This window comes from Cebus imitator, unplaced genomic scaffold (genome assembly GCF_001604975.1).
Source record: "Cebus imitator isolate Cc_AM_T3 unplaced genomic scaffold, Cebus_imitator-1.0 Scaffold222, whole genome shotgun sequence".
NCBI classification, from domain to species: domain Eukaryota; kingdom Metazoa; phylum Chordata; class Mammalia; order Primates; family Cebidae; genus Cebus; species Cebus imitator.
The window spans coordinates 2,861,205-2,888,838 of NW_016107537.1; the positions used below are offsets into that span (position 1 = coordinate 2,861,205).

At 41.3% G+C, this 27,634-nt stretch overlaps 1 protein-coding gene and 2 pseudogenes across 2 annotated transcripts in view; 1 reads left to right on the plus strand and 2 right to left on the minus strand.

Moving 5' to 3' along the window:
• ACOXL (acyl-CoA oxidase like) overlaps positions 1-27,634 on the minus strand; it is a 319,336-nt gene that overhangs the window by 140,006 nt on the left and 151,696 nt on the right. The gene's annotated exons all lie outside the window — the stretch shown is intronic.
• On the minus strand, positions 3,520-4,485 carry LOC108318660 (annotated as a pseudogene). Its single transcript, XR_001831223.2, has one exon. The product of XR_001831223.2 is annotated as a 60S ribosomal protein L5-like (transcript).
• On the plus strand, positions 11,449-12,279 carry LOC108318659 (annotated as a pseudogene).

Genomic DNA, 27,634 nt, shown 5'->3' on the forward strand with positions numbered 1-27,634 from the left:
GTGCTGATATCCATTCTCCCAACCAGGTGTCAGCCTCCCTGCAGTCCAGCATCCCTGCACATTCCTGCTCTTCGTGGTCCAGAGTTCCTCCTTTCACACTCCCAGTTATGTGATAAACAAGTCCCTGTTTTTCCCCATGCTTCCACTGGAGTTCTCAGTTAGAAATTGTGAGCATTCCCACAACACACTAAGCAGCCTTTCCACAATACTCACAAGCTAGAGCTTGCAATTAAAGCACTAAATCACAGCTTTGGGGTCAAGTGCTGTTGAATCACATGCTTGTGTTTAAAATATACTCCCAAAGAGAAAGCTGTCAAAAAATCTCACTTGGATCACAAGCTGAGATGGAGAATGTGAATTAGTGTAACATCTGAATTACTGACTATTCTTAAGAAGTGTTTTTGTTACAACATTTAAACAGGAGGGAGACAAAGAAACCAGACAACTTTTAATGTAGCCCAAGTTAAATTATGAGTCTCAATTCTCCCCCAAATAATGTACTTTCCTATAGATATTGCTAAAAGCTAAGAGGGAAGGAGGAGCTTTCACTAAATACCATGCAGCTGTCCTCATTCTAATACACTTTTTAAGATACATAACAATGGAAAGAATGATCTTTTTAAATCAAGAGCCCTTACAACATAGGGATACCAATATTTTTGCTCTATTTCTTTCTAAACTTACTCATGCATAGGTTTTTGTTTTATATCTTTTTAAAAAAGTTCTTTAAATACAATTATAGGATTTGCACGAATACAACTGTAGCAATGAAGCAGAAGAAATAAGGCAGAGAGATCCTATGCACACTTTATCTATTATCTCCCACACGTAACACTTTACACAACATTTAACAGACTCCCAACCAGAAAAACAATGTTGGTGCAGTCCACCAAGCTTATTGAATTTTCATGTTATTAATACTTACTTTAGCCATTCTAATAGAAATGTAGTCATATCTCATAGGAGTTTTGATTTGCATTTCCATAATGGCTACAATGATATACCTATTTTCATGTCCTTATTTGCCATGGGTATATTCTCTTCAGTGAAATGCCTGTTGATGTTTATTGACCACTTTCTAACTGGATTGTTTGTTTTTCACTGTTAGGTTTTGAGAGCTCTTTATATATTCTAGACTCAAGTCCTTTGCTGAAGCTATCATTTGCAAATACGTTCTCCCTGGCTGTAGCTTGTCTTTTCATCCTCTTCACAGGGTCTTTCATAAAACAAAAATTTTTAGTTTTCATGAAATCCAGCTTACCAATTTTTCCTTTTATGAAATGTGTTTTTGATGTCAAGCCTGTGAACTTTTTCCCTATCCCTAGGTCTCAAGGATTTTTTCCTAACTTTTTTTCTAAAAGCTTTACAATTTTATATTTAAGTTAGTAATTCATTTTGAGTTAGATTTCTTTATAACGTGTGAGACTTAGGTTGAGGTTCAGTTTATTGCCTGTGGATGTCCAATTACTCTAGCACTATTTGCTTAAAGGGCTATCCTTCCTCCACTGGATTGCTTTTGCAACTTTGTCAGAAAGCTACAGTTTTTATTTCTTCCTTTCTAATCTCTATGTTTTAAATTAATTTTTACTGCCTTATAGCACTAGCAAAACTTTTAGCGTAGTTGAATAACAGTGGACATTCTTCCTTTTTCTTAATCTTAGCGGAAAATCATTCACTATTAATACTTCCACTATTAAGCATGATGTTAGCTATAAGTTTTGTAGACCCTTTTTTTTGAAGTTGAGGAAATTCCCTTCTTTCCTAGTTTGCTGATTATCATGAATGGTTGTTGGATTTTGTCAAATGCTTTTTCTGTGTAAACTGACATGATCATATGACTTTTTCTCCTTTAGCTGTTCATGTGGTGGATTGCATTTGATTGATTTTTGAATGTTGAAGCATACCTGCATATCAGAGACAAATTCCACTAGGTTGCCACGTGTAATTCATTTTATACATTACCAGATTCAATTTGTTAATATTTTATTGAACATTTCTATATCTACATTCATGAGTAGTACTAGTATGTAGTTTTATTGTTTTTTTCTTCTATCTTTGTCTACTTTTAGTATCAAAGTAATACTGGCTTTCTAAAATGATTAAGGAGTACCCTCTCTTCTTCTATTTTCTGGAAATAGAATTTTCTGGAAACAAGAGGAGAGTGTAAAATTCACCTTTAAATGGTAAATAGAATTCTCCAAGCTTTCAAGGCTGGGAGGTTTCTTTTTCAGGAACTTTTATACTATTATGAAGGGTTTATTTTTTTTAAGATATAGGCTTATAATCTTATTATAGGCTTTAAGATTTAAGACCATTCAGTTTGTCTATTTCAACTTTGTTGAGTCAGATAGTTTCCAGTTTTTGAGGAACTGGTCCATTATTTCTAAGTTCTCAATTTATAAATGTAAAGCTGTTTTCTAGTATTCCTTTTTTTTTTTTAAGACAAAGTCTTACTCTGTCACCCAGACCAGAGTGCAGTGGCATGATCTCAGCTCACCGCAGCCTCTGTGTCCCAAGCTCAAGTGATTCTCCTGCCTCAGCTTCCTGAGAAGCTGGGATCACAGATGTGCCCCATCACGCCCAGCTCATTTTTGTATTTTTTAGTAGAGATGGGGTTTTACCATGTTGCTCAGGCGGGTCTTGAACTCCAGACCTCAGGTAATCTGCCCACCTCAGCCTCCCAAAGTGCTGGGATTAGAGGTTACCATGTCTGGCAACCTCATTATTTTTTAATGACTGCCTGAACTCTAGAAATATATTATGTTTCACTGATATTGGTGATTTGAGCCTTCTTAATTTATATCTTTGTCATTTTTGCTAGAGTGTTGTCAACTTTGTGGATTCTTTTCAGAGCCATGGATTTTCTCTATTGTTCTCCTGGCTCCAATTGTATTAATTTATAATCTTAAATTTATTATTTCCTTTCTTATATTTGGTTTCTACTTATTTTGCTCTTCTCTTTCAATTTTCATGAGGTAGGAATCTAGATGAATAATTTGAAATCTTTCCTCTTGTCTAAAATAAGCATTTCGTACTATGAATTTTCCTTTCAGCACTATTTTATCTGCATCCCATGTGTTGTGTGTTCATGCTCACTCATTTCTATGTATTTTTAAAGTTCCATTAAAATTTCCTATAAACCTATGTATTATTTGAAGTCACATCGACACCGAGTATTTAGAGATATTCTTCTTTCGGTTCTTGATTTCTCATTTCACTCTATTATGATTATAAAACATATTCTGTATCTTTTTAATTCTTTTAAATTTGCCAATTTTTAAAAAAATGGCCCACGATAGAGGCCATCTTGAAGAATGTTCCACAAGTGCTTGAAAAACATGTATACTATTCCGGGTGAATAACGTTCCATACACGTTAATTGAATCCTGTGGCTTATGCTTTTCAGTTCGTTCTTTCTTCCCTCCTTTCTTCCTTCCTTCCTTCCTTCCTTCCTTCCTTCCTTCCTTCCTTCCTCTCTCTCTCTATTTCTTTCTTTCTTTTTCTTTCTTCTTTTTTTTTTTGCGGTCCATAAGTTTATTGTCTTTATCTGAAAAATCCTCATAGAAAATTGTTCGGTTTAGCTCTCAGCAGCCCGCTCCTGAGCGCTGAGGAAGCTTGCCTTCTTTTGAGCTACCCCATCTTTCTTCTGAGCAAGGGACTTTTTGGGATGGTTCCACCTCTTCTTTTTAACTTCTTTCTTGGGCTTCTTTTCATAGGCTGGATTATCTCATACAGCAGCATGAGCTTTCTTATACATCTCCTCCATCATGTCTGGAGCTATGCTGTTCTTTATGTGTTGAGAGAACTGTTCTTGTAAGCATCTTCAACTCCTTCTATTAAGCAGTGCATGTCATCTGCAACATTGTGGCCCATGATGTGCTTCTGGTGTACTTCTGCATTAAATTCCTTGCTTTTCAGAATCATAACCAGGGAATCGTTTGGTACTGTGAGAGATAGAAAAGCCTCCATCCACAGCTCCCTTCAGGGAGCCAAAAACTTTATTGTCAGTGGTAGCTCTAGCAAGGCCTGCATTCACATAGCAGGTAAAGGTGCCAGGCTGACCATCAACGCTTTTCACATTGTATTCATTGCCAATTACCTCCACTTGGTCTTCATAGATCTTGTTCATGCCAAACCTACTGAGAAACCTGTGGGCCAGCAGCAGGCTAGTACAATACGCTGCAGCATAATTTGTCAGGCCAAGCTTCACACCATATTTTGGCAGTTCGTGTGCATATGCTGTGCAGACTATCGTATCCCCCTCTATATGCGCACAAGCATCTGACAAATGATATCTCTGTTTGTTACACGAACTACCATTCTGTATTTGGGTGTGCTGCATTTATTTTTATCCTGTATCAACAAGTGTTTCCGAGCATAGTCATCAGTTTTACCCTCTCGTTGTCTTCCAAATTTCACTTGGTATCTCTAAAAGTAGGCTTTATTCTTAACAACTTTAACACATCCCATCCTGCGGCACAGAGATGCACGTCCGCAGCTTGACAGGGACCTGAAGGCCAAGCAGTGCCTGTTTTTCAATTCTTTCATATCCTTTCTGATTTGCTGTCTAGTAGTTTTGTTAGCCATTGAAAGAAATGTGTTGAAATATCCAACTATAATTATTGATTTGTTTATTTCTCCTTTCATTTCTATCAGGTTTTCCCCCAGAACATCACAGTATCACATTATTATTTTTTACATGTAGAAATTTGTAATATATGTCATCACAGTCTGGTGGAACTGATGTTTTACTACTTTGAGTGAAGTGGAGAAACCTTACCTCCATTAGGTTTCTTTGCCCTCCTAACTTTTTAAATATAGTTGTCTGAAATATTTCCTTTACATACATTGAGCAACACACTTCTCTCCTTCTGAGACTCTAATGATACAAATGCTAGCTCTTTTGGTTTTGCTCCACTGATACCTGTGATTCTGTTCATTTTCTTTCTTCTCTGTTGTTCAGATTGGGTAAATTCTGTTGATCTGGACTCAAATTCACGGATTCCACTCTCTATCATATCTACTCTATTATTAGGGTCAAACTGCAAGTGTGTTAATTCAGTTATTATATTTTCAAGTCTATCATTTCAATTTGGTCCCCTTTTGTTTACATTTTTTCCATTTTAAAATTTAAGATCATTTGAAGCACTTTTATGTACCTTTGAAGCACTTTTATAGCAGGTACTTTAAAATCCTTATCAAATAATTCCAACATTGGATTCTTCTTGGTATCAGCATCTATTAATTTTCTCATTTAAGTTGTGATTTTCTTGGTTCCTTTATAATAAGTGATGTTTTGTTGTACCCAGTGTATTTAGATCTAATATTATGAGATGATATTTAATTGTGAAGTGTAGTAAAAGGTCCTTTTGGGTATATGTTCACCTTCCTACTGGGTCTCATCAACACCATGCTGGATAAAAAAGAGTACTGACTCATATTCCCTTGCTGCAGACAGGTGAGGTGCAAGTTCAGCTCCCTCTTGGCCCTGCTGACATCAGAAAAGGGAGTGGGGAAGCAGAGGGCCAACTACCCCCATTTCGCACCACCTCACTGTGCCTCATTGATGCTGGATGAGGTGAAAGCTCCACTGCTCACTGGCTTCTGCTAAAATAGGGGAGGAGGAAGAAGGATATTAACTCCCCCACTTCATCCTATTTCATTCCGTTGATGCCAGGTGAGGCTAGAGGCTCAACTCCCCACTAAATTCCCTTTGGAGGTTGAGGGGGGCAGGGAGGGAAGAGCATCCACTAGCTCTAGTTTCTTGTCATCATGTGGGTGTAGAGCTTCAGCTCCTCACTGGGTCCACTGACACAAGCGGTGGGGAGAACACAGAGTGGTGACTAGTCCCTACTAGTACTTCCCGGTTAGTCTAATCAATGTCAGATGGGAGTAGGGACTCAGCTCCCTGCTGGACCCCTGCTGACCCAAGGTGGGATATGACGTACACTGCTGATGGGCTCCACCATAAGCCACTTCATTGGCTCTTGTTGCTGCTGAATGGAGGTGGATTCACCACTGGGCCTTGCTGACACTACTCTGGTGGGGCATCTGAGCGCCATCTGCTTCCACCAAGAGAGGGAGGAAAGATGAGCTCCCTACTCAGCCCCACTAAGGCCACTGGGTGGGGGATGGGAGTACTACCCCTGCTTCTGCCTGCTTCCTTACGTCAGGGATCCAGCGGAAGATCAGCTCTCAGCGAGGTTGAAATTGTCAATGGGGTGGGGAGAGTGGTTATGTTTTGTGTTGTGTCTGGCTGGTGTAGCATGGTTATCACCAGGAAGATTTTCTGTTATCACGGCACCATCTTCCTGGTCCTTTGGCTAGGGGATTGGGCTTTTCTTGGAACATATTTTGTGTGCACCTGTTAGAGATTCAGGAGATGTGTATCCTGTCTGGGAGGCAACAAGGAAATCCAGAGACCTTACTTCCGTTTCATTCTTCAAGTCCCAAAGTCCCTAGGTGGCCTCCTTCTTCTTCGCCCTTTCAGGGTCTTCTCCTCCCATGCTTGTCTGCTGTGTTTTGTCCAGGAAGTTTAATTGTGAAGAGGAAGATCTGTGAGGAATGGGGCTATTCCATTTTGGCAGGCTGGAAGTCCCTATTCTCCTTTTTTAAAAACCCCAAATCATGATCACATTCTTTATACAGTCATGTGCCCCAGGTAAAAATTTCCTATGACCTAGGAATATCTTTGCCATCGTGATGTCATAGCACAACACATTACCTTTTCTATGCTTCAGTATGCTTCCATAAGCAAATACTTAAACATAAAAATTGTGTTAGGCACTGTTGGTGGGAATGTAAATTAATACAGCCACTATAAAAAGCAGGATGGAGGTCTCTCAAAAACTAAAAAAAANAAAAAAAAAAAAAAAAAAAAAAAAAAAAAACCTAAAAATAGAACTACCCTTTGATCCAGCAATTCCATGAGTGAGTATTTACCCAAAGGAAAAATAAATCAATATATCAAAGGTATACCTGAACCCACATGTTTACTGTAGCACTATTCATAATAGCAAAGATGTGGAATCAACCTAAATACCCATCACACAGAGAAATAGATAAAGAAAATATGGTATATATACATAATGGAATACTATTTGGCCATAAAAAATGAAATCATTGCATTTGCAGCTACATGAATGGAACTGGAGGTCATTACATTAAGTGAAATAAGTCAGGCACAGAAAGACAAATATGGAGTGTTCTTACTTATACATGAGAGCTAAAAATGTTGATCTCATCACAGTAAAGAGTTGAATGATAGATATCAGAGGCTGGAAAAGGAGTGTGGGAGGGGCTGTGGGGATGAACAGAAGTTGATTAATCAGTACAAAGATACAGTCAGACAGAAGGAATAAGTTCTAATGTTTGATAGCAGAATAGAGTGTCTATAGTTAACATTGTATTGCATATTTCAAAATACATAGAAGAGAGGACTTGAAATGTTCCCAACACACAGAAATGATAAATACTCGAGGCGATGGACACCCTAAAAACTCCGACTTGATCATTACACATTCAAGCCATGCAATAAAACATCACATGTATCCCTTATATATGTACAAATATTATGTACCAATAAAAAACAAAAATTATGTTGCAGTAGCCTACGGTGTTCAGTCCGGTATCATGCTGTACAGGTGTCAGCTTAGGAGTAACAGCCTCCACCAAATAGCCTAGGTGTGGAGTAGGCTGTGCCATGTAGGTTTATGTAAGTGAACTCTATGATGTTCACAACAGTGAAATGGCCAAAAAACAAATGTCTCAGAATATGTTCCTGTTGTTAAGCAATGCATGACTGTATGTTTTTGTATCATTTTTACTTACCATATCATAAGTTTTTAATTTCTGTTAAAATAGCACTCTTTGAAAGCACTATTTTAAAATCTATATAATTCCCCACAGAGTGGCCAGAACATGATTTATACTGTATAATAATTTTCCTATTGTTGAAAATTTAGATTCCAACATTATTGCTGTAATGAATAATGTACTGGTGAAAATGTTTGTGCCTTAAAGTTTTCTGTATTTCAGGTTGTTACTAACTTAAAATACAGCCCAGAAGGAGAATTATACACAGTTCAACAGCAACATGCAAGAGGACCCCACTGTGCCAACATGGGGACTTCAACATACTTTAAAACATGAGCCGATTTGATTGAGAATGGAAAACGGTATTGCAGAACAGTCTAACATGCATTTCCTAGATCATAAGGAGGCTAACCCATTCCCGTTCTTTTGTAAATTGGATTTTCATGTCTTTTGCTGTTCATCTTCTGGGGCATAGCCATCCTAGTAGAAGAATCTTACTCACTATGTTCAAGTGGTTTTCTTAAACCAAAAAGATAAAATTCAAAGTCAACGATCAGCTAAGAGAGAAATAATTTCATTCCCTGTTCAGCTGCAACAAATATGAAGTGCCTAACAGGAAGCACCTGCCAATTAAATAAAGCCATCAGATAAAGACAAAACCTGTGAAACACTTCAGACTTCTGGATAATTTTTGATCTTGAAAACATTTCCCGAATCTTACCTGAAGCATAACAACATTGTCACCTTCAAAAGTGGCAAGCACATCAGTGTCACACTTTAAGCCTGAGATTCGATTTTCCATCATGTAACCCTATTGCAGAAAAAAGAAAAAAAGAACGCATTTCAAATTTGCAACCCCGTCATTATACAGGACTCACATTTTCTTTAAAATTAAAAAATATACAGAAAATTGAAAAGAGGAAAACAGTCATATTTCTCCTAACCAGAATAACCACTGTAAGAATTTTGATTCCTTACATTAACTTTTGGTTCAAGAATATTATTTTGGTGGAAAAAAAAAACAATTTGAAAGTGGTCATGTCATATTTCTGCAAAAGATTTCAATAAAGTAGACTGAGTTTTTTCCATCTCTCTTCCAAATTTTAATAAATGTCAAGGTACTAGTGATTATATCTCACTGTACGTAGGGGAAAGATGCTTCCCCACCCCCCAGTAACCCTTCTGAAAATTAGCCTGTATACCTAAAAATTCCCTGGGAGGCAGCATAAACATCTTAAATTGCCACTCTGCATCTTAGTATCATTAAATACTCTGCACCATAAATTCTCATTCCTGCAGTTTATTTTTTCTTGTACTTCCTGAAATGCTTATTTAAATGGCAGCGTTGGCAGTGTTTCTGCACACAAACCAGAGAATCAGCTACACAGGAGAAAGTAAGTTCAGCCCCAAGCAAAACAAGAAGGAAGCAAAGCCTGTCTTTGTGTGGCCCCAGGCCCTTCCCCACTGAGGGCCTCTGCACTACCTCCGTCTTCCAGCACTTTGTCTTCCCCGTGAAATCTCCAGAATTGTTCCCACTGTCCAAGCCTGCTTCCACAAATTACTTCTGCCTCTGTCCGTCATGCCAAAGCTGACTGTCCTGTTACTTCCCCCAGGAGTATGTGCAGTAAGCACTTTAGCTCTGAATGTGGAATGACTAGTTTTGCCCCAATAACATTTTCAAGCCACAGAGGCCCATGGGTACCCTTCATGTCTGGGAGACCTGCTTCACTTCTGAAAATAGCCACAGGAGTCCTAGAATCCTAGATTTCTGGGGTCCTGCCACCCTCAGAGCCCTGAAAACTTGTGAGCATCAGCCCTGCTCCTGTGGGGAAAGCCACCCTGGAAGGCCGGGCCACCTTTCCCTCTTCCCCATCAAGACTATCTGGGCTGTGTTACCACCTGCAGTTGACAGAAGCAAAGGAGTTCCCAGCAGAAGCCTTAATTACCTTCATAAGGTTAAACTGATTTTGTTTACGGATAAGTAAATCAGTAACATTTCCAAACATAAGTTTACTTCTCCCACCCAATAATAATCACAGAATTAAAACTGCCTTGTGGGCAAACCACATAAAATTAGGTTCTGATGAAGTGTGGTCCTGCCACAGAGTGATTGCCCCATAAGGCTACAGTGGAGTCATTTTCACCCTTCTCATTCTATCTATGCTAGATACTGTGCTGGGACGTCACATAGACTTCCTTTACCTCACAGAATCCCTTTTATCCTTACAATGGCCCTGTGAAGTAGGCATTATTCCCATTTTACAGATGAAGCAAGTGAGGTTCAGTATTGTTGGAATGTTCTTGAATCATCTGTCAAGTTCTGATGTAGAAGAAGATTAACACTAAATATACCACCTGATATGGTTTGGCTCTGTGTCCCCACCCAAATCTCATATTAAATTGTAATAATCCCCATATGTCATGGGAGGGACCCAGTGGGAGGTAACTGAATCATGGAGGCAGGTTTTTCCTGCCCTGCTCTCCCAGTAGTGGATAAGTCTTATGATCTGATGAATTTATAAAGGGTAGTTCCCTGTCACATGCTTTCTTATCTGCCATCATGCAAGACGTGACTTTGCTCTTCCTTGATCTTCCACCATGATTGTGGAGCCTCCCCAGCCATGTGGAACTGTGAATCCATTAAACCCCTTTCTTTTATGAATTACCCAGTCTCGGATATGCCTTTATTAAGCAGTGTGAAAACAGACTAATACACCACCTCAGTCTTGAGAAGTAGAGGTTATACGCAAGAAGCCCAGCTGCAAAACACTCAAAATACTAATGTTGAAGAAACAAAGTGCTTTTTTTTTCTGAGCATTTTGCTCTGCTCTCCTCCAGCAGGGGAGAGGGCGACAGGCTCTTTGTTGTTCTGTGACACTTTTTAAACTTACTCGTACCCTGCCCTGAAAGCCAGGCAGCTGGGCTTTAACATGACAGGACAGAGAATCTACTCAAAGGGCAGAACCAGCAAAAAGACACTCGGAAAACAGTCTCTCAGAAAACAGGCAATGGATTTCCAGGAGCACAAAGATGTACTGTATCAGCTCTTCCCATGAAATATAATTAATTTCTCTCCTGCGTGGTGAAGCTCCTCTCTGAGCGCCTCTTCTAGTTTGAAAGTCAAGTGAAACTGTGTGTTGATTCTGGACTCTACCTGGCCCTTGAGAGCTGAGGTAACAAGGCTCACAGCCCTCAAACAACTTGTGGGCAACTGAAAATGAAACAGCTACAAGAAAAATAAAAGTCCAACCACGCGCGAGGCAGGGTTGTGGTTGTCATGTTGCTTCCCACCTCCTGAAAACAACAAGGGTGTATTCATGATCTAATTTCTTTGGAATAAGCCAGAAACGCCTGGCCTCACAGAAGTCTCAATCCTTGGGACCCTGAGGTGACCCATTTAGAAAGTAGCCAGGCTTAGAAAGTCCTAGACTTCACGTCCTTGGTAAATGTGTACGTGGCTTACAGAAGGACCCATGACATAGAGCAGTCACTAAACGGGGCTTGCAGCCATCTTCTTGAGTGACTTAAATTCTACAGCTGAGGCCTCAAATTCTTTGGGAACAAATGATTATAAACAGTTTGTGCATGTGTGTCTGCATTGTTTTTTGATTAAAAATGAACTTTTTGGAGCAGCACCATGGTGGTTGGCAAGAACAAGTGCCTTATGAAAGGCGGCAAAAAGGGAGCCAAGAAGAAAGTGGTTGATCCATTTTCTAAGAAAGATTGCTATGATGTGAAATCACCCGCTACGTTCAATATAAGAAAGATTGGAAAGACGCTAGTCACCAGGACCCAAGGAACCAAAATTGCACCTGATGGCCTCAAGGGTCATGTGTTTGAAGTTAGTCTTGCTGATTTGCAGAATGATGCAGTTACATTTAGGAAATTCAAGCTGATTACTGAAGGTGTTCAGGGCAAAAAGTGCCTGTCTAACTTCAGGCATGGATCTTATCCATGACAAAATGTGTTCCATGGTCAAAAAATGGCAGAGAGTGATTGAAGTTCATGTTGACATCAAGACTACCAATGGTTATTTGCTTCGTCTGTTTTGTGTTGGTTTTACTAAAAAACGCAAGAATCAGATACATAAGACCTCTTATGCTCAGCACCAACAGGTCTGCCAAATCCGGAAGAAGATGATGGAAATCATGACCCGACAGGTGCAGACAAATGACTTGAAAGAAGTGGTCAATAAATTGATTCCAGACAGCATTGGAAAAGATATAGAAAAGGCTTGCCAATCTATTTATCCTCTCCATGATGTCTTCATTAGAAAAGTAAAAATGCTGAAGAAGCCCAAGTTTAAATTGGGAAAACTCATGGAGCTTCATGGTGAGCAGTAGTTCTGGAAAAGACACTGGGGACGTGACAGGTGCTAAAGTTGAACGACCTGATGGATATGAACCACCAGTCCAAGAATCTGTTTAAAGTTCAGACTTATAATAGTGGCAAATAAAAAGTCTGATTTATGGAAAAAAATGAACTTTTTGGTTTTTTTTAATTAATTACTAAAAGCAATATACAAGCACTGTAAAAACAACAACAACCAGGAAATTTATTTTAAAAAGAAAGAAAGAAAAATGTCATGCACAACCTTCCAAGGCAGAAGGTAAATGGGTGTCTGAGAAAAACCCCAAGAAAGATGCTCAGGATGGGACCAAGGATCACAAGGATGGAGGCAGGAGTTGGCAGGATTGGTGGGGGAGGAAATGCAAGACCCAGAAGCCAACAATGGAGCTGATCTGGGTAAAAGGGAGCCATGGAATGTTCTGAGAGGAGGAGGCCATGACTGCACATGGAAGGCACAGTTAAAGAAGACCGTCACAAGTCTTTACAGACCAGCATCACCGCGTGTGCCCAGAGAAGCACGGTCATAGAGGCCATTGCCGAGGGTCAGCTTTCATATGCGCCACATACAATGTGTCATTTCTACTTTTCACATCGCATCACTCCAGTTTTCAGGATGAGAAAGCCGAAGTTCAGTGAGGTTTACCTGAACCTTGTTGGGGTTCATTCTGGCCACACTGGTTTGCCTACTTCCCTGGGGTTTTACAATCCTGTTCCCCCTGTCTGGAACACTCCCCTCAGACCTTCGTGGGACAACCTGGTTTCATTTTCATCTCAGGTCCAAAGTAGTTTTACTGCAAGGAAAGTGTCCCTACCTCTCTGCTTAAAATAGCTGTCCCACCCACCACCTTCACTTTCTAGCCCCCTGCCCTTTATTTAAGACAGGCAGCCTTATACTCCTCCCTTCTAGCCCCTGGATCTGGGCTGGGATCACCTGTGGCCTTGGGTAGCAGTTTTCCCACCTGTCCCCAACCCCTGCCGTGTGCTACTCTGGCCTCTACGTGGTGCCCAACTTTGACTCTGAGATCCTGGTCTTGCCTGGCCCTTACTGAACACAGTTAATGATATATGCAGTCATGGCTGAAAAAAGAGTGGGTAGAGAACGATGAATGTAAACCTTGCCTCAGCTTCTATAGCCTGGGCTGCTGAATGGTGATACTTAGCAGTGTCCCAGCATCCCTGATTCTCAGGGGGGATGGGGAGGTAGGCTAGAAATGGCAACTAGGGGTAACTCAAGCTCTCCCAAAGGATGTGAAGTGAACCCCTAATCAGCCCAGCATGGAGATGGCCACACCTCATAAAGACCAGGAAAGGTGCAGCTAAGGACAAAGAGGTGAGAGGGAAAGAAGAAGCCACTCCTGGGCCCCAGTGACAATTGGCCATCAGCTTTTTTCATGGGGAGGAAGTGGAGAAGGAGAAAACAAGGAACAAAGACTTTGCACTTAAAAGGACTTTGAGTCAATGCCCAAGAAAAACAGGGTGACCTCTGAAGCTGAATGTCACCCCAGGCCCCAGGGGAGCTGGGTCAAGAGCCGACAGCCTCCTGCCTGGGGCTCATGGTGCAGGGCAGAGCTGTGGCCTCAGGTTCAGTAGAGAGAGGGCTGAGTACAGAGCCACACGGAGTTGCCCTGAGGTCCTTAATTAACCCTCTGCCATCTCCCTCAAACCTTGAGTCAACCCAAAAGGCCATCCACACTCAGTCAAGTAAGATTCCAAGGTTTTCCCTACTCTGTCCCTGGAGCTCCATCTGCCTGGGCCCTGTGTTTGATTCAGAGGCAACACATGAGGGGTCTTGTCTGCCTGAAGGGGCCATGTAGGCCTGGGCAAGCCAATCTCAGGATGAGCTATCTCAACCAAGTCTATTTTTGCCACAGATAGAAAAGACCCACTAGCTCCCAGGGCAGGGTAGAGAAGGGCAGGGCAGGGCAGGGACTGCTACGCAGGGAGTCAGGCCAGGTGCCAAATGTTTTCCTCTCCAGTGCAGCCCTCCAGGAGTCAACAGATGAGAACCTGCATCTGTCCCAGAGGAAGCGCAGGCTCCTTGGTGTCCCAGGATGCCCAGGGTCCTCCATGGCATTGTCCAGAGGAATCCAAAGCATTCTGGTGAAATTGCCATGCTTGCATTTCATGCTCTCCACTCCCACTCCTGCCACGAGGTATTTTCTTTCCATCTGTGGCCCACGGGCTCCCTCAGTCCCCTGGGGATTCGGTTTCATTTCTATCAGCCTCTGAATTGTCTTGGCTTTAACCAGGGTGCCACGGATGCCTGCTCAGCAGAGGCTGCCACATCACACATGATCCACAGGCTTCTGTGTCCATTTGGAGCTGCCAACTGAATGGAAGCCTGGGGGTTCAGTTTCCTAAAAGCACATCCCTGTCCTTCCCAGCTGAGATGGTGCTGATTACAGTGTGAGGGCCCCTGAACCAATAGCGGTTGTTCCAGTTGTCAGGGACCATTCCACACACAGACTGGCCTGTGTGTGTCTCCCCAGGGCTGACACGTGGCCAATGATACCTTGCTAATGGTGCATGGGGCTCTCACCTCTTGTGTCTCTGTTGGGAATCTCTTCATTGCAAGACCTAATCACTGGGGCCTTGCTATATCTCAGGTTAAAACTAAACATGTAGTTGGAAGAGGCCTATAGAAAAGTATAGAGCATATGCATGAGAGAGAGAGAGAGAGAGAGAGAGAGAGAGAGAGAGTGCATGCATACACGTACGCAGGCACTATGGGCTACATTGTGTCCCCTCAAAAAAAATTTTCTTTTTTTTTTGAGATAAAGTCTTGCTCTGTCACTCAGGCTAGAGTGCAGTGGCACAATCTCAGCTTACTGCAACCTCTGCCTCCCAGGTTCAAGAGATTCTCCTGCCTCAGTCTCCAGAGTAACTGGGATTACAGGCACTTGCAACTGTGCTGGGCTTTTTTTGTATTTTTAGTAGAGACGGGGTTTAACCATGTTGGCCAGGCTGGTCTCAAACTACTGACTTCAGGTGATCTGCCCGCCTCAGCCCCCAAAGTGCTGGGATTACCGGCATGAGCCCACACAAAATTCTTATGTTGAAATGCTAACCCCCGCAACCTCAGAATGTGGCTGTATTTCAAAAAAGGAACTTAAGAGGGGCAGTTAAGATTAAAGGAGGTAAACGGGCAGCCCTAATCCAATATTGACTGGTGTCCTTATAAGAGGACATCAGGACCCAGACACACACGAAGGGACGTGACACAGACAAGAGATGGTCATCCATAAGGCCAAGAAGAGAGCCTCAGAAGAGACCAACGCTCCCCACACCTGGATCCCAGGCTTCAGCTCCAGAGCTGTGAGAAAAGAAATTCCTATTGTTTAATCCACCCAGTCTATGGCACTTTGTATAGCAGCCAGCACTGACGAATACAGAGTGTGGGAGGTATTATCTCAAACCATGTCTGTTCGTGACCAGAAATAAATCAATGTTAATTACTTCTCCAATATGAACAAATCTTTTGGAGTCTAAGCCATCAACTCAAGACACTCAGTAAGTAGCACCTTAGGTTTTCATCACAAAATGAAATTTTTCTCTTTCCTACGCTGGACTCCTGAGTGGCGATATTCATTTGTATATTCTTAGTGGGGTCTATGGGCGGTGGGGAATAAAAGGGCAGGGGTAGAAGAAACAGGTTTCATCTGGGAAAAAAAGGTGAAGAAGATTTTCCGTGAGCTTACTTTATTCCTAAGCAGGAGAGAAAGAAATACAGGCTAGACAGAGGGAACTCTAAACCCATGTTCCAAATGCCAGCGAAATCCTCAGAGAGGGAAGCAGCCAGAACCTGGGCTCTGGGAAGCAAGCGCAGGCTCCGTAGACAGCTCCTCCGCGTTCTGCCTTCTGGGTTACATCGAGCCTCTTAGCAACTAATTGTGAATGTCATTAAGGTTGTGTCCTGTTTCAGTGAGAGCCCCACGAAACATATTTTATGATCCAAACTTTGCACATGGAAAGTTTAATATTTTCCTGCTGTTTTTAACATTGCTGAATTTTTTACTATATGATTGCATTTAATAAATGTATCCGAACAAATTAGAAACAGGCGTTCTTTCCCTTTTTTAAACAAATGAGGGTATATTCTGTTAATCTGAAGAAGATGAAACAGATGAAATCAATCTTATTTGTTAGAGGATGCCAATTTAAAATACAGAGACTGACCCATCAACCAGGAAGCACCGTGTCTCCGAGTTGCACTAACTTTACGCCTATGACCTCCACCGTGCCCAGCGGTGCAGAACCCGTATGCTAGGGGACCTGTGAGTGTGGAGATTCACTGCAACCTATCCTGTGACGGCTGAGATCTGGGTTGGGTCTCATGAATTCAGAATTCTGAGTCCACTGGAGTGATGGCAGGTTGCTCCATCCTGCCACATGCTTTGAGGGGACCCTGTCGATGCTGCCCTGCGTTCTCGGGATTTATTCACTGGACAGAGTGGGCAGGACAGGAGGGAGTTCCTTCATGGATCCTGTCCCCAAATGCATGCCAAGGCTCCCTCCATCTTAGGCACTACGCTACCCATAGTGAACTACAGCCATGGCCCTGTCCTCAGGAGAGAGACAGGCATTGGTCATGTAGACAAATAAAATAAGTAATTAAAAATCTGTGGCAAGTTCCAGAAAGGAAAAGTTGGGGGCAGGGAGGTTCTGTGAGAAAAAAAATATTAAGAGAAACCACCTCCAACCTGGATGCCAGAGAAGGTTTTCAGAGGGCTTGCTTAATTTGGAAATGTAAAGAAGGGAATTCAGCTAATCTGGGAATGGGAGGACTCTTGTTCCAGCTGAGGGAGCAGCCTATGCAAACGCCCTGAGGCATGAAGGGGCACAGAATGTCCAGGGCCTGGAAAGAAGGCTGGGCTGGAGGTGGTGAGTGAAGGGGAGGGGCCCAAAGAAAAGACTTTGGGAGCAGACAGGGGTCATGTCACCCAGGGCCTCATCAGCCATCTTGGGGATTTATTTTATGTTAGTTTAGGTGCAATGTAAAGTTAAAAATAAATTGTAAGCTTTGGAGTAAGATTACTTGTGATTTTAAAAGATGACTCCAGCTGCTGAGTGGAGCACAGACCATAGGTAGAGGCGGCGGCGGGGGAAGAGAGAGAGAGAGAGAGAGAGACGGAGAGGGAGAGGGAGGTGGACTAGCTGGGGGTAGGGGATGGGGCAGACAGTGAAGGGTTTTCTGAGGGCTGAGAATGAAAGAGGCAGTCAGCACTGCACCATCCACCTACTTATTCACAGGCTTATTCACCTACTTATTCACAAGAGCAAATAAAAGATGAGCAGAAGATTAAAAAATCAACAGAATCAAAACTGCAGAGGCAGCAGATATTGATATAGCCTAATATACCTAGAAGGAGATAAGGCAAAGAACATGGAAAACAATATTCAAAATGACAATGGCAGAATGTCATTTTGAATATTCTAAATAAAATGTTTTGAATAAAATGTTACAGAATTGTTAGTGACACAAATCCACATATCTATCAACCTCAAATGAATCCAAGAAGAATACAACCAAATTTATATTTATAAATATTGTAGTGAAACCATAGGTCATGACAGCAAATAAAATATCTTAAAAGAAACAGAAAGAAAAAATAGATTGCCATGAAAAATTACTATTAGAGGCTGATTCCTCAGCAACAAGAAAATCCAGAGAGGCAAAACTTCAACGTGCTGAGAGTTAATAACTATCAACAATGAATTCTATACTGAGCAACATGTAACCTTTCTAGATTGAGATGAAACAGACAGATTCAGACAAAAACTACAGACCCACAAGAAATGGTTTGTAGAAGAAAGTGCTCCAGAAACCAGGAAATGACTACAGAGATGCAAGAAGGAATTGTGAGTAAATAAACTGGTAAACGGTGATAACTCTAAAGAAAAAATGATTCCATATAATAATAAATATGATGGGTAATTTGTGGGATTAAAAAACACAGTACTGAAAACTGTGGAAAGCAAAAACAGTACTGAAGTAGTGGACAACAATAGTTAGGATGGGAGCTGGTGATTAGTTAAAGCAATCTAAGCTCCTCTGTTGTTGGGGGAAAAGAATGCTAATAATTAACTTTAGGCTTTGTAAGTTAAATATGCATGTTAAAATTGTTAGAGTGACCACAAAATGAGCATAAGTAGAGTGAAAACCAGAAAAGGGAAAAATGGAAAGGAAACATAAACACCATAAAGCTGAAAGCTGTAAGTCCAAACAAGCAAAGATAAGACTCAACAAACAGAAAATAAGAGTAAGATAGAAAACATGAACTCAAATGTATCAGTGATGACAATAATTACTTAGACTAAACACATTGATTGATTGTCAAAGTATCAATGAGATTGTCATGAGATTGTCAAGGTAAATTTAATTTTAAAAATAGGCAAATGTTGTTTATAAGACACATAAACACAGAAAAGTTGAAAGTATAAGGATATAACAGGTAAATACCAATCAAATGGAGGTTTTTGTCCTTATATTAATATCAGACAAAATAAATTTTAAGGCATTGCTATTGATAAAGGGAGTCACTAACTAAAGATCGAAGACTCAATTCACTAGGAAAACATAACAATTTTAAGCTTATAAATATCTAATAATGCAATGTCAAAATAATGAGACTGAAATTGATAAAATTACAAAGAGACACTGAAATGGTCTGGATTTGTGTCCCTACCCAAATCTCATGTCCAACTGGAGCAGAGGTCTGGTGGGAAGTGACTGGATCATGGGGTGAATTTCCTCTTGTTGTTTTTATGATAACAAGTGAGTTCTCATGAGATCTGATCATCTAAAAGTGTGTGGCTCCCCCACAACTTCTCTCTGTTACCCTTGGTCTGCCATAGTAAGACATGATTGCTTCCCCTTCACCTTCCGCTATGATTATAAGTTTCCTGAGGCCACCCAAACCACGCTTCCTGTAGAGCCTGTGGACCTGTGAGTTAATTAAACCTTTTCTTTTTCATAAATTATCCAGTATCAGGTAGTTCCTTATAGAAGTATAAAAATGGACTAATACACTGACAAATCCACTATCAACAGTGGGAGAGTTCAGCACACATCTCTCAATAATTGATAGATCAGACAGGCCAAAACCTCATTAAGAACAGGGCATATTTGAATAATGCTACTAAGAAGCTTGATCTATTGGTCACATTTGAAACCCTGCATCCAATTACAGAAGGCATACTCCTTTGAGGCACACATGGAAACTGACCAGGCTTCAGACCACAGAACAGGCCATAAAAAATTTTCAAAAAATCTTTATGACATCAGCCATTTCCTCTGACTATGTGAAATTAACTGAATGTATATACCAGTAATTATAACAACAAGAACTGTAACTTAAAAAAAGGCACTAGTATACAGTAGTTATACTCCCTAGCCAAACAGCCTGGATTTGAAGCTCAGCTCCACCAACTCAGGAGCTGTGTGATCTTGGGCAACTTGCTTAAACTCCCAGTGTCCCACTTTTCACATACATAATATTGGGGTCAGAACAGTCCTTATCTATAGGGCCATTGTGAGAATTTATGTTGATGAATGTAAAGTGTAAAGACAGATATTTGACATATTATAAGAATTCAACAAATGTTGGCTATTTTTTTAAACACCAGACATTAGAAAACTGAAAAACATACTCAACTAATTCGTGGGTCAAATGAGTCACCATAAAAATTAAAATAAATTTAGAATCAATAAACTGAAAATCTTATATATCAAATCATGGTTGATACAACCAAAGCAGCATTTAAAAAGAAAAGTTATCACTTTAAATGCTTATAATAGAAAAAGAGAAATGGAGAAAATGAGATAACATTCAAATTAAGATATTATAGGAGGACCAGGAGAATAAACCCAAAGAAAGTAGAAGAAAATAAGTAATGGCTAGGCATGGTGGCTCACACCTGTAATCCCAACATTTTGGGAGGCTGAAGCAGGAGGACAGTTTTAGCCCAGGAGTTTGAGATTAGCCTGGACAACATAGTGAGACCCCAATTTCTACACAAATTTTAAAAATTAGCTGGGCATGATAGCATGCACCTGTAATCCCAGCTACTCAGGAGGCTGAGGTGGGAGGATCACTTGAGCCTAAGAAGTCCAGGTTGCAGTGAGCTGTGATTGTGCTATTGCACTCTAACCTGGGTGACACAGTGAAACCTTGTCTCAAAAGAAAAGAAGTAATAAAGTTCAATAAAATAGAAAAGCCAGATATAGTGGAGAGGATGAACAAAGCCAAAAGTTTATTATTTGAAAAAACATACAAAATAGATCAAGTGACAAGACAGCTGTGGAAAATAAACAATATTAGGAATGGCAAAGGTGCTTAACTAACAATACAGCAAGGGTTAAAAAGAGAAAAGGGTATCATAGACTTTATGGTTGATACATTTTAAAACTAAGAAGAAATGTACAAATTGGCAAAACAGACTCAAGAAGAACAGAATAGCTTATAACCAGGAATGAAACAGAACCAATCACTTTACATGTTCTCAGAAAGACACCACAAGGTCTGTTTAGCCTTGTAGTTATATTTGTACCAAATATTCAAGGAAGAGATAATTCAGTTCTATACAAACTCTTCCAGAGAACAGAAAAATAAGGAACATCCTCAAGTCATTTAATGAGGGTGATATAGCCTGGATATCCAAACTAGATTAAGGACACCCCTAGAAAAGAATAGCAGAGGCCAACCTCACTCATAATTACAGAGCAGAAAACCCTAAACAAATATTAGCAAGTGAAATCAGCAGCTTTTTAAATACACAAACATACATCATGACTGAGTTGTATATATCCCGAAACTCAAGATTTGTTAACATTAGAAAATCTGTTAATGTAAATTCACCACATTAACAGATTAAAGGGAAGAAAATGTGCAATCACCTCAATAAAATAAATGCAGATAATTCCATAAAATGAATATATTTAAATTTTAAAACCAATCAAATAAATATACACATGCACAAAACTATTTATAAACGAAGAGTAAAACAGGTTTTCCTTAACATAATAAAGATTATCTGCACAAGTTCCACACCAGATAATATCTTTAATGGTGAAATAGTAAAGTCAAGGATAAAATACAGGTGCCTGTTACAAACAACTTCCTTTAACCATTGCACTGGAAGTTCTTGGCACTTCAATAATATAGACAAAGAAACCAGGGTAAATGATTGAAAAGGAAGAAGCAAAGCTAACATTTTTCTCAGATGATATGACTATCTTCATAGGAAACCCAAAAGAGCTACAAATAGATTGTTAGAATTAATGTGGCAATTTAACTAGGCTGTTGAATATAAGATCAACATATAAAATCAAACTCCATTTCTATATGCCAGCTTCAAAGTATTAAAAAATATTTTAAAAACTACCACACACATTATAATAGATACCTGCTCAGCTGTTATTCTTTGGGAACTCTCTTAGCACTCACAGAGATGGGGCATCCACCAACACGTTCATGACACGTGGCCCCATTCCCTAACCAGAAATGGCTGAGTTGGGAAGGACTCTGACTCAACTGAGATGGGGATTCAGCATTTGATCTGAGAAACACCGTCTCAGAGTGTGGCTGGAAAAGAGATGCTATAAATTCCATAGGAATAGGCAGTTTCAAATGCAGAGAAGAGCAAAGAGAATGGGCAGACACCAAGAGATGCAAAGGCTGAGACTATGGGTCCCAAGAGATGGAGAGACTCCCTAGCACAGATTCGAGGACTCCAGACCCCTTCCCAGTCCCTGATTCTCATGAGACCTAAATTCCAGAACTTCTCTCTCCCTCTCTCTCTCTCCATTTCTCGTTCTCTCTCTGCCCTTCTTCCTTAAGATTGATTCTTCATTATTGCTGGAGAAAGTTTATAATTGACCTCTTTTACCTGCATCCAAAATAATCTTAACTGAGAAGGTCACACATTGAGAAGTCAACTTGCAAACCTTCATCTCCCCACCACCAACCTTCGTGTTTCTTGCTGGGATGTGGGGTGAATCATTCTGGAGAGTTATGAACTGTCTCAAGGGAGAGTAAAATAAGAAAGCTAAACAACATGCAGTGGATTCAAAATTTGGCAAATTGGCCCAAGATCTATGCCAGTTCTGTCCATTATTCTCTCATATGTCTGGCTGCTATCCATTCCTTATGAAATTTATAATCTCCTTGTTTATGCCCTTAAAAATTTTGGGCTGAGACCCTCAAAGGAATGTTGCCAAATAAAATGGATTATCCCTGGGTCATTTTAGCAATCTCTCTTTTCCTTATCAGTGATGAGCGTCAGTTTTACTGCTGGCTACTCTCCCCCTCTAATTTGCCTGACAAGATAGGACCTACTAACCTAGGACACTCACAAAGATGACATATGGACTTTCTCACTGGGGAGCGATTTTTTCCAGTAACCACAGATTAACATCAAAAGACAGAGGCTTGTTTAAAAGCCATGGTCTTATGTTAAATGAGGGTTAAGTGTAGAACATTCATTAACACGGGACCCAGAGCGCCAGGGAAGAAAGTTATCACCTGCCAAAAAAAGGGGGCAAAGTCCTGAATTAGGGATAATAGCCTTAATTGGAAGGCCTGTAGAACCTTTGCCTCTGCCTTTTAGTAGATCTGGAGAAATAACATCTTACTTCTGGCCTTGTTTGTCCTTTCATGGGAAAATAACTCCTACTCACAGGACTATTGGAGGATTAAATGTGACAACATCTATATATGTCCCTAGTGCTTCTTCATAGCAGGGACTCAGAGAATGTCAAGGAGTCAAAAATGATTTTTTTTTTTTTTCCAAAAAATAAGAGCTGATTCCTCTAATCTTGGAGCAAGGTTCTTTCAAAGTTGAATCATTTATAATCACAAGGTGATTTTTATTGTGCTGTCTTTGTAAATCCCTACAGCCAAATAGGTTAGGGTCAGCAGAATGCTCAGAAAGTGACAGCACAGGAGAGGAGAAGCCTAGGCTTTAATCCAAAGCACCAGAACTTTGGGATTTTTCTTGAAGGGTCTCGACCCTTCCAGAGAAACATATCTCTGACCAATAAAACAAAAAGAAAGGGAGTTGGTCAGGAACCAGTTGATGCCCTGGAAAAATGAGACTCTTGAGCAAAGAGTCTGGCTGATAAAGTTGTCTTAGTAACCACTGAGAAGGCCCTTCTACTAGGGGGCCATATTGACACTTGGACCCCAGACAGATCCTTCTTGGGAAGTTTGCCAGATCCAGCCTTGGACTCTCTGAGTACGGACAGTGCCTGAACTCCTTCCACCTACCCACAAGTCATTTGGCATTATGGTGAAGCTCAGCTCGACCCTGTCCTGCCCAGAAACGCAATCCCAGCCAGCTGGACTCAGCTATCCATGACCCAAGCACTAGCCAGAATTTTTCATGGTTCAGCATCTTAAGAAACTGTATAGGAAGCAAAAGAGCCTCTGCCATATCAGATCTACGTCAGGCTGACCTACTGGTCTGCAGTGAAATGTACATGTCTCGGGGTTTGCTGTGAGAAGCTAAGTATTTAAACAAACACCATCTCTGTTATTCCAGGGAACAGTGTCTGCAGCATCCATTTGGAGGGGAGATCCTCAAGTGACTGTCTCTGCTCGCACCAGCCTGCTGCCTGCCTGGTGCCCACTGTGCCCGGAGGACTGTTGCAGATGAGCTTCGAGTCCCACCTAGGGCTGGGCAGGACCCACTGTGCTCTTGCATTTTTCAGTCTGTTTTTTGTTTGTTTGTTTGTTTGGCTGGGTTTTGTTTTGTTTTGTTTGTTTGTTTGTTTTTTCCAGACAGACTCTCACTTGGTCACCCAGGCTGGAGTACAGTGGCACAATCTCAGCTCACTGCAACCTCTACCTCCTGGGTTCAAGTGATTCTCCTGCCTCAGCTTCCCAAGAAGCTGGAACTACAGGTGCATGCCACTACACCCAACTAATTTTTGTATTTTTAGTAAAGATGGGGTTTTACCGTGTTGGCCAGAATGGTCTTGATCTCCTGAACTTGTAATCTGCCCGCCTCGGCCTCCCAAAGCGCTGGGATTACAGGCATGATCCACCACGCCCAGCCTCAATCTGGTCTTTTTTTTTTTTTTTTTTTTCCACAGCTCTTCTGGATCTTCCTTGGTCTTTGGCTCCTGAGTGCTCTTAGCTGTCTGCATTCACAATCCCTGTGCCCTTCCTCTGCAGCCCACAGAAACCAGGAGCCACGTGGAACAAGCATGAACAGAGGCCACGAGCTCCTTCAGGAGTGGAGTAAGTGCTTGAGCGCCAGCATGCAGGCTTTGCAACATCTCTTTGGGATTCCCAGAGATCTGATTTGTTTATTTCAGGCCTTGGCTCTGTTCCAAGGGTTGGTTGATGCCAGATAAATGAGGTGGTGTTGAATCTCCCTGAGGAGTTAGTCCTGGGACAAAGTCTACTGAATAAGCAGGGGGCTCTGCCTCACATCACTTTCTGAAAAAATTTACAAACACTTGCAATTGTTTCAGTGTTCCCTTATGCAATCATTAAATATAATCGCTCAGTCACTGCCCGGCTGGATTACATCTCCAAGCAGCAAAGAGCAGCTCCGCATCTAATGTGAAAGGAAGGATCAGCACGTGTTTGCTGATAACCTTATCATTGTGCTAGGTTGCAGAGCTTTTTTGAGACTTCACTGCACTCCAATTTTGTAGATTTTTTTTTTCACTCTGCTTTGGCTGTTTCTGTTCTTCTTTGTGACATTCTGGAACACACTGAGGAGAAACAGGGAAGCTGGGGCCAGATAAGAGAAGGCCTTCCACTGATGTGGGGAGACATAAAGTCCTGCTGTGGAGACTGGCCCTGAGGGCATGGTGACATGAGAGTGGCATCTTCTGGTGTTAGTTTCAAAGGAGCTAAGATGGAGGGCACAGGCCCTGGCCATGGGCATCCAGGCTCAGGTAACACAAGGGCCAGGAGACACTGCAGGAGGTCCTTCTGAAGAGTGTGGCTCTGCAGGGCCAAGGCCATCAGAGCTGAGCTCCAGCTCTCCCCAGTGGAGGGCTGGTAGAGACCCTGTGGTGTATTTAGGTCCCGGGCCTGTAGACCCCCACGCTTTGGTGTCAGCAGTGGCTGAGAAAGTGGCTTTCCTCCAGGGTCCAAAGCCACACCCCAAGGAACCCCAACCGGGCAGCTCCCACGTGTGTCTAATGGGTCCTGGTGGCAGAGGGGGAGAAGGGAAGGGGAGAGAGTTCAGATCTTTCAGTGTGATCTGTTACTACATTCAGCAAAAGGCAAGGAAAGGAGAATCAAGCTTTATTGAATATCTACCATGTTCTGGGCCTTAAGAGAGAAGGAAACTGAGGCTCCCAGTGGTAAAGTCCAAGGTCACAGAGCCCTGACCCTGAGATTCCAACCACACCAAAGCCAGCAGCTCCCTTTTCATGACAAGGAACCTCTTGTCTCCTAGAATGCCCCCTCTCCATTATAAGGCAGAAATGCAAGATCCAGGGCTGCTTCCCCTATTACTCTCTCAGAGGAGTTTAGAAATTCAGTCTAGGTTTGCTTGAATATAGAGAAAGAGGCAATGTGAAAGCAGAACTAAATATCAACAGTCTGAAGAACTTCGTTGACCCCACCCAATCCTTAAAGCAAGAAGGTGGGAATCGAAGCGAAGCTGCCAGGCCTGCGTCACATGACTAATCAGAGCCAGCAGAGTTCGGCTCTCAGGCAGAATTCCCACATGGGCAGGTGAAGGGTTTTCATCACGTTCAAATGAGGCCACTTTGATTCTCCCCTTACATACTGAGATTAGAGGCTGAAATGTAGAACATGTGTAAGCACGAAGCAGTGGCCACTGGGAATGTCACAGCTGCATGCCAAGAGCAGAGCTCTGACAACTCCTGTTCCAGCCTCTCCTTGACTCACCAAAGGGGATTGGGGTGAGTAATTTAACCAAATCCCACCTCACTTCTCTCGACTGTACAACAGGGGAAAACAGCAGGAAATGTCAGAAAGACTAATAGGAAAAGAAGGGTCTGGTCCTGGTAGCTGACTTCTACCACCATGGGAAGGTCCACTCCAACTAATGCTAACCACTGGGCAGCTCAGCAAGACATGTCTATGGACACTGAGTCTTGGAAGGTGAGGACCTACCCAAATTCACATAGTTGGAAAGTTACAAGTCAGATCTAAACTGTGCTCATCCCTTTAAGGAGAACTCTGCTATTTTCTGAAGCAGAGAGGGCAGAAGCCAGCACAGCTCAATTTGCATATGGCAGAGTGGTCTCTGACTTCTATTCCATGCCCTCTATTAACATATACTAAAATGTATTCCATGCCCTCTATTAACATATACTAACATTTACTGCATATGGCAGAGTGGTTTAGAGCATGAGCTCTGGACATAGTCCCTGGGTTCAAGACATGGCTTTCAATTTCATACTAAGTGGGCAAAAGCTGAAACCATTCCCCTTCAGAACCAGAACAAGACAAGGATGCCACTCTCACCACTTATATTCGACATAGTACTAGAAATCCTAACCAGAGCAATCAGATGAGAGAAATAAATAGAAGGCATCCAAATAGAAAGGGCAGAAGTCAAATTATCTCAGTTTGCAGATGACATAATTCTAGATGTATAAAACCTTATCATATTTACCCAAAAGCTCCTAGAGCTGATAAACAACTTCGGCAAAGTTTCAGGATAGAAAATTGATGTACAGAAATCAGTAGCATTTATACACCAGCAATGTCCAAATTGAGAGCCAAATCAGAAAGGCAATCCCATTCACAATTGCCGCAAAAAGAATAAAATACTTAGGAATACAGATAACCAAGAAGGTGAAAGACCTCTACAGTGAGAATTACAAAACACTGCTCAAAGAAATCAGAGATGACACAAACAATTGGAAAAACATTCCATGTTCATGGATTGAAAGAATCAATATTGTTAAAATGGCCATACTGCCCAGAGCAATTTACAGATTCAATGCTATTCCTATCAAACTACCAATGACATTCTTCACAGAATTAGAAACTATTTTAAAATTCATACAGAACCAAAAAGAGCCTGAATAGCTAAAGCAATCCTGAGCGAAATGAACAAAGTGGAAGATATCACATTGTTTAATTTCAAACAATACTACAAGGCTACTGTAACCAAAGCAGCATGATACTGGTACAAGAACAGACACATAGACTAATGGAACAGAATAGAGAGCCCAGAAATAAAGCCACACACCTATGATCACCTGATCTTTGACAAAGATGACAAAGACAAGCAATGGGGAAAATACTCTATTCAATCAATGGTCCTGGAATAACTGGCTGGCCATATGCAGAAGATTGGAACTGGAACCGTTCCTTACACCATATACAAAAATTAACTCAAGATGGATTAAAGATTTAAATATAAAACCTAAAACTATAAAAACCCTGGAAGATGACCTAGGAAATACCATTCCAGACATAGGCCCTAGCACAGATTTCATGACAAAGATGCCAAAGCAATTGCAAAA